This window comes from Mus pahari, chromosome X (assembly GCF_900095145.1).
Source record: "Mus pahari chromosome X, PAHARI_EIJ_v1.1, whole genome shotgun sequence".
In the NCBI taxonomy this organism is placed as follows: Eukaryota; Metazoa; Chordata; class Mammalia; order Rodentia; family Muridae; genus Mus; species Mus pahari.
The window spans coordinates 148,325,034-148,340,326 of NC_034613.1; the positions used below are offsets into that span (position 1 = coordinate 148,325,034).

The following is a 15,293-nucleotide window of genomic DNA, read 5'->3' on the forward strand; positions in this document are numbered from 1 at the left end:
GAGGAGGAGGAGGAGGAGGAGGAGGAGGAGGAGGAAGACAACATGAGAGCAGCAATTAGAGTCCTGAACCTTGGGGGAAAACTGCCAAAGACAAAGAAGCTGTGCAACATGTCCCATGGAACAGATGAGCAACTAAATGAACAGAGGTAAGATACTTAAAATGGGTGTGGACTGGGTGGTTAAGTTGCACGCTAGAAAAAGCAATGGGTCAAGGGTCAGGAGAGCCCATGCCCTTCTAACTACGGATAGAACACACCACTTGGCTGGGCTCTCAAGTGTGAAGAGAGGAGTTTGAACAAGATGTTCCTAGCTTTTCTGGCCCCAAGACTGTGGCAATCTCAGCTAGGAATGGTCTGGCCCAAGTCTTCAGGCCTTTACATACAACCTTGGAGCCAGTCAATTCATTCTCTCACTTGTTTGGAACACACTCAGCATTTTCTCACCTCTAGCATTTTTTTCATGCACCTCTTTTACCTTACTCAGTTTTATAAGCACTTGGGTATCTTACCCCAAGACACTGATGGACAAGGATAAAAACCACTCCATATTCAAGAGAGCTCTCCTAGCAGAGTGAAACTGATGAATACTTTTCTCCCTTCAATAGTGGCAATAGAGGTCAGTACCAGTTTAATTTCTCCATGTCCTATGATCCAAATATGTTATTCATAAGGTCTTATCATGAAGTTCTTAAGAATAACCAAGAGCAAGAACGGGCTGGAGAGATGGGTCAGCGGTTAAGAGCGCTGGTTGCTCTTCTGAACGTCCTGAGTTCAAATCCCAGCAACCACATGGTGATTCACTACCATCCGTAATGAAATCTGGCCCCCTCTTCTGGTGTGACTGAAGACAGCAACAGTGTAATTATATGTAATAATAAATAAATCTTTTTTTTTTTTTTTAAGAATAACCAAGAGCAATGGCATCAGTCTGTGACATTTGGGTGGGACATGGTTGGAAACCCACTGGCCAACAACTCAAAAAAAAAAAGGTGACCCATACCTGGCACTAGATTTTTTTGTTTACTAGTTAATGGTGTCCAAAGAGGCCTTACTTACCCCAACTTGAATATAAGGTAACTCCATTTAAACTATATTTCAAGAAGTGTCTACAATAGTAGGTTTTCAAAGGTCTTCAGTGTTAAATCATCTCTCCCCATACTCCTTCCTTTAACCTGCCCTACCATTCCCCCACACCATTTAATTATTCTTGCTCTATGTTTTCCTTTCTCCTGTCATGCCATCTGTGTTCAATCCCCTTACCTTGAAATTCCTCCTATGAACCCTCACTAGTTTCCTGGCTTCAACTGTAAACCCTGCAAGGTATGCTCACTGGTACGCTATAAGAGTAGCCAACCACCTTCTGATTTGATTTAAAGCTCATTCTATAAGCTAGAATTAACTCCTAGTAGTGTTAACTGAGCCAAAAATACTGTGACTTACTAGATTATAGACCCTAGTGGTGAACCTAATACTAAATTGACATAGCATTAAACTGTCCCCTAAACTCTTATCTATATATCTATAAATCAAGAGATCTCTCATCCCTCATCAGAGACAGTAGCTTTTGTAGCAGATACCAATTAATACAGAAACTTACAACTGTTTAAGGTACAGAGAATAAGAGACTTAGACATGACAGGGCCAAAGGGCCATTGCACACCTGAACTCACAGCAGCTATGACTGAATTACTTAAGCGCTGAACACAAAAAAGTAGGCCTAAAATTGTGGAATGGATAAAGTAGGGCCTCATGAAGTCTCACCCCTGTTGGCAATTGAGGGATTTTCTTCAGAGATAAAAATCCCTGAAAGACTACCCATGCATGCCCCAGTAGATGGTGATCCTATACCCATGCACATAGAGGCAGCACTAAGTGGACTCAGTAAGTTTTTAAAAAGAGAACAGATGAAACTGGAAGGGACAAGTGGTGAGGATAAACAGAGGAGGAATTAGAAGGGAAGGAACTGGGACAGAGCAGATCTAAACACATTATCTACATGTATGAAATTCTTAAGGAAATATATACAATAAATAGTGTATGTTAAACAAAAAGAGAACTTTTCCTCCTCTCCTTGGAAGTTATTTTCACCTAAGGAACTTAATTAATCAGGGCATGCCCCATGACCTTTATCACCATTTAATAAAAACAATATGTTTACTATTTCCTATTTAGAAAACCAAACATCTACAACAAAACCTGGTCTCCACATGCACTCCCTGCATAAGGTCAAGACTCTTCATAAATATTTCTTTGTTTTATTAGATTTAGGTGGAGACAATTGAGCTTTATAGGATTTAACTTTACTTTTATTCCAACAGATTAATTTTATTGAATTTATTGGAAAGGCAGACAGCAGCAGAAGGCCCTGGGCAAGAAGCAAAAAAGGCCTACCTCAGGCTTACCAGGTGACCCTGTCATGTCACTTGACCCACAATTTCCTGAAGTGAACCTGCCAGAGATTGTGATACATATTATTTCCACTTCCCAAATCAGAGTGAAAGGAAAGTGAAGGAAACTTGGAGATTTCTAAACATCCGAGAGCTATTTTTGGAAATCAATGACTTTTCCATTTACTTTTCTTGGAGAAAAAAAAAAGAGAGAAGGGAAGAAAAAGAAAAGATATTAGACCGAAAAGTAGTAGTTGACATCAAAATGGATACAAAAGGAAGATTCTTTCCAGGGCCTGACCCCAGATGGTTTTTAAAGCCAAAAACTCCCCCGTGTTCATACAAACACTATCTATAATCTTAAAGAATGAAAAATGGAAAAATCATTAAGTTGTTTATCAGAAAGCTCAACTTAGACGTTCACATAACCCAGAAATAGACTCTGTGAGGTAAATATAGTCAAGCTCCTATTAATTAATACTGAATAGTGGTTCCAAGAAGGTAGCAGTGTTATCTGGCTCTGTTATAGAAGGCTCCAACTTTGCAAATACCAGAGCCAAGGAATGTTTTCTCCTTAAGGCAAAAGCTTGGAGTAAAATACTTCCATGTCTTGGGCATATAATAAATTTGTGTGTTCGTTTCCTGTACAAAGAGAAGGAGGAGGAGGAAAAGAAGAAAAAGCTTGCTCAGAGAATTTTTAATATACCATAGAATTCTTACATGTGGTCCCAGGTCAAATCCCATCTAGTAAACAAATGGCTCTCAACTCTGATGCCGTGACATAATTGTAGCAGTCCACAATTATTTACACTCATCTCTGATCTCAAATATGATTTCATAGCAATTTATTTTTAATTTGGAGACGGGAATGTGCCAGAGTATGCATGTGGAGGGCAGAGGAAAAGTTTTGGGAGTCAGTTCTCTCCTTCTACCACATGAGTCCTGGGCAGGGAGCTGAGGTCATCAGGCTTGGTATCAGGCACCTTTAACCACTATCTTGTGGCTCTTAAATGTGATTTTTGCCCACTGCTTGTTCTTCATTCCCAGTACTGCATAACACCACTAGGCTATATGAAACAAAATGTCCAGTTTCAATGAGTGGATCCTTGAGAGAACGATGCAGGAAGCACACACACGCAAAACTATTAAAGGCAATAAATTATTTTTTAAAAAAACAAGCAAAAAATTTTGTCCTATATTTTCCAAGTATAAGATTTGTAATCAGGGTTGCTGTGATCTGGATATAAATTAAATAAATAAAGGAAGAAATAGGGCTGGAGAGATGGCTCAGTGGTTAAGAGCGCTAGCTGCTCTTCCAGAAGACCTGAGTTAAATTCCCAGCAACCACATGGTGGCTCACAACCAACTGTAATGCCCTCTTCTGTTGTATCTGAAGAGAGAGCAATGGTGTACTCCTATACATAAAATAAATAAATAAATCTTTAAAACAAACAAATAAATAAATAAATGGAGAAAAATAAATTTTAGAAGATTTGTAATCATTTTTTGTAAGAAATAACTTTCTATCAGGTGGTCATTATACACTAAGATAATATATGTAGAATATAAATCCCACATGACTTATTCAAATTAACTTCATGCCATGGAAATGGCAAAATTCTTTCCCAAAAACATTTATGGATATATTAAGCTAACTATGGAAATCATGTCAACAGTTATCTATCTATAAAAATAATTAGGAGAACATTAGTTAAACTGAAGGGTTGTTCAGAGTTCAGCTAAAAAGTTCTGTCAGTAAAAGATAGACATTTTTTCATGGACATGTGTAGCCCTATCTATAAAGATGTTTTCTTACACCCACATGCTCTTCATTACTACTTTAAAACTTAGAGGTCCAATAATTCACCAATATGCTGAGCTGGAAATATCTAATTTTATTAAAATAATATAGAAGAGAATTATTTTTACATTCTAGAAGAGGTTTTGTTTATATCCTCTGGAACTCAGTTATTTTTTTTTTACAGCGGTATACTTTATGCTATTAACGATTTTAATAATTACATATAAAATAATGTCCAAAGTCAGCAATTTTCATCTAAACTAGCACATTCATTTATTCCTCCATAATTTATTTCCCTCTCCTATCATTTCTCTGTTTGGAAGCTATATTATAAACATTTCTTGAACACCATTTTCCAGTCCTCTGAATGAAACAAGCTTCAAAACCTGTCAGATATACATGGAGAAAACATAGTGCTCTGATATGCAGTTTTGTTCATATAATAAAAGTTAATTACAACCTTAGAGAATTCCTAGTCACCTATAAAAATTGGCAACCTTGTGTTTTCAAAGAGGAAGAATGACTAGCACACCCTTCAGCAGGCTCCACTGAAATGTTTGTGGCTTGCTGAACATTCCATACATATTTCGTGCAAGGTATTATGGGAGCTGAAGTTCGAGCTGTCCCCAGCTGAATTTTCACTCACTATAAAAACAATGTCTCAGGAAAGTACACACGTGTTTTTACTTTACAAAAAAAAAAATGTAAAATATCCACTTTTGTTCATTCAAACGACACTTAGCACTTAGAAAGGTTACTTTTTAAAACCTGCAACCTAATTTATATCTAAAATAAGTAAAAAAAAAAAAGTGTTATTCAGGAGCAAAACAGATTTGTAGAAAGCAAAATCTACAGAGGTGAATGACAATCCTACAAGATGACTCTTGTAGGACCTATGTACCTATGTTGCTGGCTATACCATTAAAATAAAATATTTACATTTATGTATTTTATTATAAATCTCTTTTGCAGGATAACCACAACTGTTATATTAGCCGTATAAAGTAGGTCTTTGCCTTTTCTAAGCAAAATGCCTTTTTTTTTCTAGACCAAGTCTTGCAATGAAGCAGACTTGCCTCGAACTCTTGATCTTCCTGTCTCAGCCTCCCAAGGGATTACAGACATGTACTGCCATGCTCTGCTTTAAACACTGTTTTAATTTGTTCATTTTTCTATTTGTTTAGAATTTTAATAGACATAAAGCAATATAAGAGCATCACATTTTGAGCCGTTTTATCAATTTCAGCATCATTCAAGGTTTCATAAAATAGATGGGGCTCTCACACGTGGTTACAATTATACATCACCTGATTTTCAAAATAAGAATTTTTTGAACCCATAAAGCTGAGATTGGATTTACGTAGGTTTCTGTCTGTATCCAGAGGTCTGCAAAGGTTAGAGAGAATGTTCAGGAACCATGTTTGTTAAGATTTGTTACCCTATCCAACCCATAGAAATCTTCAAAAAGTTAGCAGTTTCCCTCCTCAAAAGTTTATTTTCAAACACCAGTGCCATGAAAGCTGCCTTTCCTGTGTAGGTGGGAGGAAGCAGGCACAATGTCACCACACGGGCCTTTTCAAGTCTTGAAATCACTAGGAAGCCTACAGTATTTCCTTTTTGGCATTCAGGACAGGGTGGAGAGAACTTGCTCCAGAGAGGACAAGATATCAGATAACCAGTGGAAACACTAGGTTTCAACAGAATTCTCATTTACACACCACACCACACACGCGCGCGTGCACACACACACAAACACACACACCACGCACACCATCTCTCCAAAAGTAGTTGACTCAATAGAAGCAGGAGAAACTTTATTACATGACATTTATTAAATGAAATCTGGTAGTGCTTTTAGAAGAATCTGTTTTCACTTGATCAGATGTATTTACATGAACTGGACAACTTCGTGCCCTGTGCATATCATGCACAAAAAGAAAACTTAAATTCAACTCTTGTTTTTCACTTATTCCAAAAGCATATGGGACTAATCATATCCCATTCTGGCCACAATACGCAAGGCTATTTCAAACAGAATTTTAACTCACTTGATTTTAAAGGCACTGGAGCACCAAAACAGTTTAGGAACAGCCTCTCCTAACTCCAGAAGGGTTGGGAATACTTTTAATACCCATCTGGCACCAGGTTTTGGATGAAAACCAGACTGAACACTCCAGGCAGGGAACTCATTCTCTCACTCTCAAAACTGGTGCACACATTTGTGATCCAAGGTGACAGCGCATCTCACATCTGCCAGGGGCTGGGAATTCCTGTCTCTCCAAAGCTGGGGTGGTGGGCCGCTAAAAGCCTGGGGTATAGATGGGCGAGGCCACCACAGAAAAAGGAAAAGAGGGCCATCCGTCAGACTCCAGAAAGGAAATTCCAGGGGCCCAGCTCCCAGGCCCTGGACAGCGGGTGACGTGAGGGAATCAATTCAGAGGGAATCAATTCAGTGTCCGCTCCGCGACAAGGGGCCGGGAGAAGATAGCTTATCTTTCTAAAGACTCTAGAGCGGTCGCCTCCCGTCCTCAGCCAAAGTACTGGGAGTAGGGGATGTATGGTGGAGAAGCACAAATCCTCATCTTAACACCAGGGATACAGGGACTTCTCCCAGACCTAGGGGACTCCTGTACTCCATCCTCTCCCTGGGCCCAAAGGTTGGAATCGTCACAACCACAGCCAGGACTGAGGGACTACAGAAAAGCTCCAATTCTGGGAATAGAAGTGTCCCGATTCCCATCTCAGCACCTATACTGATGGGGGCCCAGGAACAGGGACACCTAGAGCACTCCTGGCTGTTCCACGCTGGGGCTGGACGTATCGCCTTCACATCCTCCGTGGTGACACTTTCGCTCACTTACACCGCCCCTGATGGCCCACTTACCGGTCGCGGGGATCAATCCACGACGTCTGACGAGTGTTGTGGTCGATATAGAAAACACGGCCGTCGTAGTCGCGAGCCTCCTCCCAGCCTGCGGGCAGCGGCAGCTCGGCGCTCTCACGGGCCCGAGGCTGAGGCAGCACCGAGGGCACCGAAGGTGCGGGGACGGCGACGGGGGGCGCTGGCGGCTCCCGCTGGGACTGAGCAGGAGGCGGTGGCTCCAGCTGGGCCTCCCGCGACTGACCCCGCCGTCGCCGCCGGCCGCCGCTCAACCACGGCATGACGGCTCGGGCCCCGCCGCCGCCTGGCCGCCCCGCGCGCGCCGCCTCCTCCGCCAGCACTAAGGCCGGGCGCCCGGGGCGCGGGGGCGGCTGCGGGGAGCCGCCCGCCGCACCCGGCGCATCCTCTGCTGGGCGCCCGCGCACCGGCGCCCGACAGGCTTCGTGAGCCGCTAGCTGCGCTGTCCGCTGCGCTGGGATGGCCCAGGAAGCTGCCACGCGCGAAGTCACGGTCCCCAAGCTGGAGCTACAGCCACTTCTATCAGCGGCTCCTCCACTCCAGAGGCCGGTCCGGCCATCTTCGCTCCACACAGCCCGGTCGGGAGGGCGGGCTGTTCCAAGGCCCCGCCCCCTCCGCGCTCGCCACGCCCCTTCTTGCGGCTCCTCATTCCATCTTCCTCCAAGGCTCCACCTCTGCTCTGGGCCTAGGCTTCCTCCTCCTCCCCCGCCCCTTACTCCGCCTCTCCCTTCTCTCCATTGCCCTCGCAGCTCCTCCTCCATTTCCCTCTGGAGCTCCACCTCTGTTCAGAAACTCTGCCCGCCCTCCGTTCTCTCTGGCGGCTCCTCCTCTGTCTGCCTTCTTTGGCTCCTCTTGCTCCTCCTTCTTACCCTCCCTCTTCACGCCACCTCCCCCAGCTTCGGGAATCCGCACCGTGGCCTGGACGGGCGCCGCCACGTCAGTCCGCCCCCGGGCCACCTCTGAGAGAAAGGAGAGCCTGGAGGACCGTGCTGCACCCGGACGCAGCCTGCTCAGGACTGACTCCTGGAGAGGGCAGTCACTGCTCTTCACCCGCCCTCAGACCCTAGACGCCTGGGGTCCTCCCCTCTGCGCACCTGGGGGTGGAGGCTGAGCCTTTGGTCTGTTGACTACTCAAAGCTCTAGCCACTGCAAAGTAGGCGAAGCCACAGGAGCCGGCAGAGGAACGCCCACCGTCTTCTGGATTGAAGCAGGGGACACAACTATGAGAGGACATCTAGGCCGGTGGCAAACTCACAACCTAACTAGGAGATCTTCATGGAACCTCTATAGATTCCTTACATTGGACTCCAGAACCCTCTCTGTGCTCTTTACTCAGGGTTACGACCCCACAGTTTGAGCGAAGACCCTAGAAAGCTAGGGCTGACCAGGAAGTCAGGTCACATTGAAACCTAACTGGTAATTTTTGTTCTGCTCACTTCTCACAACGGAGAAACAAAGACCCCAGACTGAAACCTAGGTCTTGCTCTAAATTTCCCAGCTATAGACCCAAGGCCAGGATCCACTAGTCCACTAGAACATAAAACATAAGAATATGCCATGGTTTTTGAACACAACAACGTAAAAGCATTTACGACTAAGTCTTAATCAGCTGTTGAAATTCACTACGCACTCGGGAAAACCGTGCTCCCCTCGTCCCGCAACTCAAAAATGTTCACAGTAGTTTTCATTCCTTGGGTGTTTTTTTTTTTTTCTTTTTTAATAACCTCCCAATTTTCTCATAAAATCGGACTATTGTACAACAGGGAGAATTGTATCTAAAAAGAATGTGAAGATTCAGAGACTGCCAACAAAGGTGTACAAGAAAGGTCTTTCTTTCCTGTCTACCCCTAAAACACAGAAATTTCTTTGCTCCTCAAGTATTAGTCTCTACCAGACAATTCTGTTGGAGATTTCAGTAGCTCCATCATTTTAGTGGTTCATGAATTATTACTGGGTGTCCAAGGAAAGGAGCAGAGGACTGTAAAAACAAATTCAGACTTCCCTCCATACTCGAGGGCCTCAAATTGTGGATTTGACTAACCAAGGAGAGGAGAAAATGTCTTTTTGTTGCTGGTATGCAGTGTGTAGTCAGGCTTACTGTGGTTACAGTTTTACTAAGCATATACAGAATTCTTTTTTTTTTACCATTATTCCCTAAACAATTTTTAAAAACAACTATTGACACAGTATTTAACATTGTAAGTATCTTAGAAGTGAGGAGCATTATTTTCTAGGCAAATATTACTAAACTTTCTGTAAAATACCTGAGAGTCAAGGATTTAAGTTGTGGGGAGGCATCCTTTGCAGATATGGATGCATCTATTTTGTGATGACTCATGTGTTACAGAATGCCCTATATGTTGTGTGTCCCCACATAGACATTTTTGCTTTTGGTTGCTTCCACTCATGGCCAATAGACTGCCATTGCCTTCTTTTCCTCTCCCGTTCTGCTGATCTCAAAGGCAGTTTATCACCATGTCTGGTTGTTCTGGCAAGCTTCATTCCCACCCTCCTAGTCACATTGTCCTTTCAGAGCCATACAAATCTGATTAGAAATGTGTGTGTGTGTGTGTGTGTGTGTGTGTGTGTGTGTGTGTGTGTGAAATCAGCCCGTAGAAAAGGAGAAAATGGCAGAAGGCCAGACAAAGCAAGAAAGAACCAGATAAAGAGTGAAATGAGAGATTAAACTGCATCCAATTAGGAAATTTAAAAAGCCAGTACTGATTGGCCTTTACTGTGGTGAGAGATTCTCTCCCTTCTCTACTGACCAAACACATGGGCAGACACTGCACTGGGGAATGGGTGAGATCTTACACTGTGCAACCCAGGGTCTGTACTCCATCCTTATCTCTTGGGGATCAAACAAAGAAATAGAAAATTAGTGATTTGTCTTCCTAATGAAACCTGGAAACCAGCCTCAACTTGAAGCCTTGAGTAGGGGGTTGTGGGACTGTGAGTGAAGATATACTAGATGGGGAAATTGAGGGACAATCTTTTTTTGTTGTTTGGGGGTTTGTTTTATTGTTTTTGTTTTTGTTTTTGTTTTCAAGTCAGGGTTTCTCTGTGTACTCCTGGCTGTCCTGGAATTCAGTCTGTAGACCAGGCTGGCCTCGAACTCAGAAATGTGCCTGCCTCTGCTTCCCAAGTGCTGTGATTAAAGGTGTGTGCCACCATAGGCACGGTCTTTTTATTCCCTGAGTTTTGAGTCTTTGCCATTTGGTCCATGAACTGCTGTCACCAAATCCTTGTTGATAGTGTAGTACATGTTACAAGGTACTATGCAGAATGCCTTGATGAGGCAAGTTCTGCTTCTGAACCCTCTTCACCTGAGAATTTTTTACATAACCCTGGGTAATAGGCAAACAAATCAAACATTTGCTGCTAATAAATCATAAGATATTACTTTGATAAACATACAATTTTACAAACTTAATAAAGATGAAAGCAAATCTGTACACTAATCAGATAGATGCCCTTTGTTTATTTATATAAATAATTAAGCCCTGGATGAATATTTGATTCTGCAGTTCATAGGCCATCTTCATTTTTTTTAGAATTGATCAGTATTTTGATTTTATAATTGTGAATGTTAGAAAATTGTGGCAGAAGTATATTTATGTCCATTTTAGAAATTGAAATGAATATATTATTTTTGTATCATTTCCACATCCTTCCCCCTCTAACTCTGCCCTCTCAGATTTCCTTAATTATTTTACTATTGATACACACATACACACACACACACACACACACACACACACACACACACACTGCTGTATGTAGTCCTTGTATGTACAAGGTTTTAGGGCTCACCAATTCGGATTGGATAAGCTATCCTGGGTCTTATCCATGGGAAAAACTGATTAACTGTTTCTTAGAAGCCTCTGACTAAGAGGCTCTTCATCTAGGGGTAGGACTTTGTGAAATCTGCCCCCCCCCATCGGTATGTCAACTGTTGTTATTTTGCAGGTGTTGTTTAGGCAACCATATTGTTGAGATTTCACAGGTGCAGCATACCTGTCATATCTAGAAGACACTATCTCTCATCAGACGTTCTAATCCTCTGACTTTTTACAATCTTTCTGCTTCCTCTCCCCTCCCACAGTGTTCTCTGAGCCTTAAAGATAGAGGTTGTGCTGTAGGTTTACCAACTGGGGCTGGGCATGACATGGTCACTTATGATCTGCATTTGACCACTTGTGGATCTCTATAGTAGTTTCTGTCTGCTATTAAAAAAAAGAAGACGAAGCTTCTTTGATGAGGAGAGAGGGGTACATTTATGTGTAGGTATAACAAAAAAAAATGTTTTAGAATACAGTTAGAAGCTATATTGATTTAAGAAAATTATAGTCATAGTTTATCTAATAGGTTCTATTATGTCTCCAGCCGTGGACATTTGACTAAGTTTATAATACCAGGCATGAGGGACTGGAGAAATGGCTCAGTGATTAAGAGCACCGATTGCAGGCCTGAGAGATGGCTCAGCGGTTAAGAGCACTGACTGCTCTTCCAGAGGTCCTGAGTTCAATTCCCAGCAACCACATGGTGGCTCACAACCATCTGTAATGGGATCTAATGCCCTCTTCTGATGTGTCTGAAGACAGCTATAGTGTACTCATATATATAAAATAAAGAAATAATCTTAAAAAAATAATACCAGGCATGAGTGTGTGGTACTGAGTGGTTCTTAAGTCTAATTAGATAGCTGGTTGTTTACCCCTAAGCTATAAGTGCCACTATTTCACCATAGAAGACATTTTTTTTTCAGGCTGATCCTTGCTGTGGTTGGAAGGCTTGCATCGCTATCCAGAGAGAACTATGGGTTACTTTCTCCCTTGGAAGCTTCCTTCCAATAAGAGCTATTCCTCACTAAGGAAACTTTGAGATCAGATCTAGCTTGATTCCTCAAAGTCCTGTGTTTCAAGCATAGAGTGTATTCAGAAACAGGGCCTTACCTTCAAGTTCTGGGAGGCAAACAAGGTCAACAACAATAGCCTATAGTGTCTGGGCAATCTCTTGGACCCCCTTTGCCAACAACTCAAATGTAAATTTTCCTTGCCTCACATACTGAGGCACTTATTATATAGCTTATGTCTCCTGAGAAGAGCATTATTGCCCTTGTGGCATAATATCACACTATACATATATGTACACATGTTATATATGTTTTTAAGTAACCTAATAAAATTATGTTTCTTTGTGGCATTTTCCAACATCATTAGTATTCTTTATTTCTCTTTCCTTCATCTTCCTCTGTACTACCTTTTCCCCCACCCCAGTTAAATCTCTCTTCCATTTCCCCTTTTCCCTCTTTATAACACCTATGTCCTGCTATCTCCCACTCTAGGTCTTCTCCTGTTTCCCCTATGCTATCAATTCACCTACACAAATATAGCAATTTTTGAAACTCAGAACAATACAACCAAGGAGATACTAAATGTATACTTTCATGCTGAGGAATAATGGAAAGAAAATATTGTCTTTGTTTTCCATAATTAAATCATGATGTTTCTACAATAACAGGAAAAAAATCGTGTACAGTAAAAAGATTGCAAGTTGTAGCATTCAATAATCTTGAATCTGGGTCCAATGTTTCAGACAGTGTCTGTTGGTGTTATATGGTGTGACAGAATGTGCAATACAAAGTATGCATGCACTGCTGGGTGATGGTGATGCATACCTTTATTCCCAGCATTAAGGAGGCAGAGGTATGTGAATCTCTGTGCATTCAAAGCCAGCCTGGTATACAGAGCAAGTTACAGGACACTCAGGGCTATTACACAGAGGGCCAAGGTTGCCACAAAGTCACATGGGGTTGTTGATTTGATACAGGTTGTCATGTAGACCAAGCTGGCCTGGAGCTCACTATGTAGAGGAGGTTGGCCTTCAACTCCTATCCTCTTACTTAAGCTTCTTAAGTGTTAAAATATCAGGCATGTGTCACTACATTGAGCTCTGACTTTGAATTACTTTTTGGTCATTTCACATTCATAAACCATTTACACATGCCACTTCTTTTTATTATGACACCACATAGAGTTTAAATAGCCAAGTTCTAGAGACAATTGGAGAGGTTTTTAAGCTATACACCCCTCCAAAACTGATTATTCAGAATATCAGCCCATCTACCGTGCCTTGGTGGAAACAACTCCAGTACTGTACACACTCATAAGCTGCCCAGGGGATTAGGGTAGACTTTTTTAAAACCACAGCTTTGCCATGGCCTTCTTGGCCCTATTTTGCCTACCATATCCTGTATAAATCTGCCCTCAATCGATCACTTACATGAGAACATGTCCTGGCCACTGCTTCAAGGGATCCTGACAGTTCCAGAGAGGTTGCTCTTCTCTAAGTATTTAGTAAATGCGCACTATTTAGTAAGTAAGTCATTGTTCGCATAACAGTATCTATAGGTATTCTTCATTTTCATCTATACATTAACAGAGGAGAAAGGAGGGTGATGTGGCATGGAAGAATAATTGGAAACTCTCTGATAAAGTTTCATTCACAAACCCATCTACTACCATCTATAGAACACTGCCTTAAGCAAGTGAAGTAGGACTGTTGTATTTGTTTTTTTAAAAGGAGCTTAATCATAGAGGAAGAAGCAGCACTGGGATGCCCAAGAACCTACTATTACCTGATTAGTCCTTTTGCTTCACATCATTTGTGCTAGCCATCTGCTAATTGCTGATTGTCCCTAAAATCCTAAGAATGAAGTTAGAAAGGAAAAGAGCTGTTGGGTATTTGTGTGTGTGCTTGTGTGTGTGTGCATGTGTGCGTGCAAAAGCGGTTAATTTTCAGCTTTGCCACAAAACTAGGGAGGCATAGGGAAAATAAGGCCTGTCTTTCTTGCAGTCAAGTGGGACTTTCCATGTTGAACTAAAAACCACATGCACACAAACATACACAATACTGCTGGGTAAAGGAGTCTTTAGACTTAACAGAATGCACAATTATGCATTCTTCATTTCCTCCACATTAAAACCAATGGCCATGCCAACAACAAAAGTATGAGCATTGTAAGGATCCATCCTCCCACCAAGATTTCACATGGAAAAACAGTCCAGAAAAATCCATTCTGGCTCTGGGTAAAGGACATGCAAATTTTTTTGTTCTCCTACCCAAAAGCCCTCTGGGAAGTTCCCTTTCCAAAGCTGCTGAAATGCAGTGGTTTATAACTTGTAGAAAATGTTATCTTGAAAATGGTCCTTACAGAATAAATCAAACAAGTAAAGGCAGAATTGGATTTTTTTTTCTTTTAGCCTATTAGATGCTGCCTTCTCTCTTCTCTCCAAAGAAAAGAAATGTATTTTTAAAGGGAAGGCACAAAATTGGATCAATGCACATGAGGCACAGTCATCACATCTAAAATGAAAAAAAGAAAGACAGTGGACCTAGAGGAGTCTTGTTTACCGTCTGTAACATGGGAGTGTTCTAGGAAGTATCAGGTCAGACAGTTCTACACATTGTGCTAACAGAACAAGGGAAACAGGACTGGATTGGGGTTGCAGAAGAAATAATTTATCATGTAACATTTTTAAAATGCTAGAATAATTAATCATAAGTACTTCTTATATATTTAAATAGTACAAGCCTTCCAGCTTACTCTGAGGAAAAGATTAGAAGTTACTCTTATTCATTCTTTTGCCTTAATTTCTGAGGTGAGAAAGAAGATGAAAAGCAGTTTCTTTTTTTCTTTCTTTTTTTAAAAGATTCTATTTATTTATTATATGTAAGTACACTGTAGCTGTCTTCAGACTCTCCTGAAGAGGGCGCCAGATCTCCTTACGGACGGTTGTGAGCCACCATGTGGTTGCTGGGATTTGAACTCAAGACCTTTGGAAGAGCAGACGGGTGCTGTTACCTGCTGAGCCATCTCACCAGCCCCCTGGAAAGCAGATTCTTAAGGAACCCTCTCCCCTGGCTCAGGAATTGGAAAGTAAATGGGATAAAGTTGTTCCTCTTTGCTTATTCCTTGACTTTCTATAAAGATAGACATGTTTCTGCAAAGTTCTAACTTGTCACCAGAGAAGTCCTGGTTTAGATTTGGTGCTGGGCAGTGCTCCTCTCAAGTGACATTTCATCACACTATAGGTGCGTACCTGAGTTACTAGAATACATTTGAATTTTTTTTTCAAAAAAAAAAGAAAAAGACAGAAAGAGAGAGAGAGAGAGATTGAGAGAGAGAGAGAGAGAGAGAGAGA

At 41.8% G+C, this 15,293-nt stretch overlaps 1 protein-coding gene across 1 annotated transcript in view; it reads right to left on the minus strand.

Moving 5' to 3' along the window:
* The window catches only part of Wwc3 (WWC family member 3), a 111,258-nt gene extending 103,917 nt beyond the window's left edge, over positions 1–7,341 (minus strand). Inside the window, exon 1 of the mRNA XM_021188614.2 lies at positions 7,072–7,341. The gene's annotated coding sequence lies outside the window, so the exon portion shown is untranslated. The remainder of the gene's footprint in view (positions 1–7,071) is intronic.
* Between the last annotated feature and the right edge of the window lie 7,952 nt (positions 7,342–15,293).